Source organism: Rhinolophus sinicus, linkage group LG05 (assembly GCF_036562045.2).
Source record: "Rhinolophus sinicus isolate RSC01 linkage group LG05, ASM3656204v1, whole genome shotgun sequence".
NCBI lineage: Eukaryota > Metazoa > Chordata > Mammalia > Chiroptera > Rhinolophidae > Rhinolophus > Rhinolophus sinicus.
Window position 1 is genome coordinate 61808376 of NC_133755.1, and position 2546 is coordinate 61810921.

Here is a 2546-nt window from a genome sequence, read left to right on the forward strand (position 1 = left end):
TAAACAGAAGTCTAATATATATGAGGTTGTTTTTTTTTTAAAAAAGTGAATGTTTAAAAAAAATTATTACAGTAAAAGACACATTGCCATTAATTCCCCTCAAAATAGTCCCCCTCGCTTTGAAACACTTACCCCATCATTCTTGCCATTTTCTGAAGCAGTTCTGGAAGTCTTCCTTCGTGAGTGTCTTTAGTTGTGCTGTCATGGCTGCCTTGATGTCCTGAATCGATTCAAAATGTTTTCCTTTCATGGTCATTTTGACTTTGGGGAAGAGCCAGAAATCGCACAGTGCCAGATCCAGTGAATAAGGTGGATAAGAAAACATTGTAATGCTTTTTTTTTTTTTTTAAAAAGATTTTATTGGGGAAGGGGAACAGGACTTTATTGGGGAACAGTGTGTACTTCCAGGTCTTTTTCCAAGTCAAGTTGTTTTCCTTTCAATCTTAGTTGTGGAGGGCACAGCTCAGCTCCAGGTCCAGTTGCCGATGCTAGTTGCAGGGGGCACAGCTCACCATCCCTTACAGGAGTCGAACCAGCAACCTTGTGGTTGAGAGGACGCGCTCCAACCAACTGAGCCATCTGGGAGCTCAGGGACAGCTCAGCTCAAGGTGCTGTGTTCAATCTTAGTTGCAGGGGACGCTGCCCACCATCCCTTGAGGGAGTCAAACCGGCAACCTTGGTTGAGAGCTCACTGGCCCACGTGGGAACTGAACCGGCAGCCTTTGGCGTTAGGAGCTCAGAGCTCCAATCGCCAGAGCCACCCAGCCAGCCTGTAATGTTTTTATTTGACATACATTGCTGTACCAGAAGCAATGTGACATGGAGCGTTGTCATGATGGAAAATGAAGTAAAGACACTCAGGAAAGAGGACTTCTAGAACTGCTTCAGAAAGTGGCAAGAATGATGGGTTAAGTGTTTGAAGTGAGGGGGTATATTTTGAGGGGGATTAATGGCTATGTCTTTTACGTAACTTTTTAAAATTTAAACTCATTTTATTATTTGATCACACCTCGTATTAGAGCCCAGGTATGGTCAGGATAGGAGAGTGGGTGATTTAAGGGCAGGTGCATATGGTAAGATTTGAAATCAAGGCATTGTGAGGCCATGCTTGAAAATACTCAGGGTGGTAGAATTTGAAGTAAACTGAAAAGCAAGATCAAGGCAAATTGGGGGATGTGATTCTTGCAGTGACTAGGAGGTTGGTGAAGCGCAGAGGGGTGAGGTAACCAGATAGCAGGAATCTGACCCTTTCCAAGCATTGAAGGAGGCAGCAGAACTGGTTAGTAGCAGGACCTCTGGAACACATGGGGGCTCAAATCCTGGCTCTACCAGTGTAGAGACTAGGTACGTGGCTAAGTCAGTTAACTTCTCTGTGCCTTACTTATGAGTAACATGAAGATATAATAGCACCCACAGTAAAGTGCGTATGACAAGGCCTGCCACATGTACCGGAGCACTTAAATGTCAGCATCATTATCATTTTTCATTTGAACAATGAGGGGGCTGTAGGTCCCTAAGGCAGAGTCTCAAACTTTTTGGTCTCAGAACACCTTTACAACTCTTGAAAATTATTGAAGACTCCAAAGAGCTTTTTTAAATGTATATTTTATATATATATATATATATATATATATATATATATATATATATATATATGTATGTTTGGTTTTTTTTAGAAATTAAAACTGAGAAAAATCTTCTAAAATAAACCTATTTCTTAGTACCATATTATTAAGAAAACTATTTTTCAAAACAAAAGAATTTGGAAGTGACTTACATTTTTGCAGATACCTTTAAATGTTTGGCTTAATTGAAGACAACTAGATTCTCTTATCTGTTTCTCCTTTCAATCTATTGAGATGTGCTGTTTGAAGTATACAAGAAAACCCAAGCATCTCACCGACACTCTAAAAAGGGTCTTGAGGGACTTTCTTTCCATCCTAGAACCATGGCTGAATTTGTCCATAACCTAGCCGAGAAGGGACCAGGGCTGGTAAATGGTGCTGTGACTTCCTTGAAACATGGATGGGCCACATTCTGGCACTATGCCAAGGTTGAGCTGGTTCCTCCAACCCCTGCTGAGATCCCTACAGCTATTCAGAGCTTGAAAAAAAAGTCAACTGTGCTCAAACTGGTAGCTTCAAACATCTAACACTTAAGGGAGCGCTGATGAACAGTTTGGTGGCCCCTGAGGTATGGTTTTATGTTGCTGAAATCATAGGCAAGCGTGGCATCATTGGCTATAATGTTTGAAGACCAATCTTTAACATCTGTTTCTTTCGGGTTTATCATTTGAATGTTATTGGGCTATGTGTGATCAGACTGGTATTTGAATAAAATACATCAAAATCAATGTTTTCTATATCAAACACTGCATGGAAGGTCACATTGTCTCTTGATATTAAGTTGGATTGTCTTTTGCTTTAATAACGTTAATATAACTCTAAATGCATGTTTTAGCTTAGCCTGAAACTGGAAAGGATATATGTGAATATACCAACCTTGTACATATACTTATGAGGATAACTTTTTCATTTGAAGGTTCA

At 40.2% G+C, this 2546-nt stretch overlaps 1 pseudogene; it reads left to right on the plus strand.

Moving 5' to 3' along the window:
- Nucleotides 1-1817: 1817 nt before the first annotated feature.
- LOC109460715 (ATP synthase F(0) complex subunit g, mitochondrial) lies at nucleotides 1818-2332 on the plus strand (annotated as a pseudogene).
- Nucleotides 2333-2546: the final 214 nt, after the last annotated feature.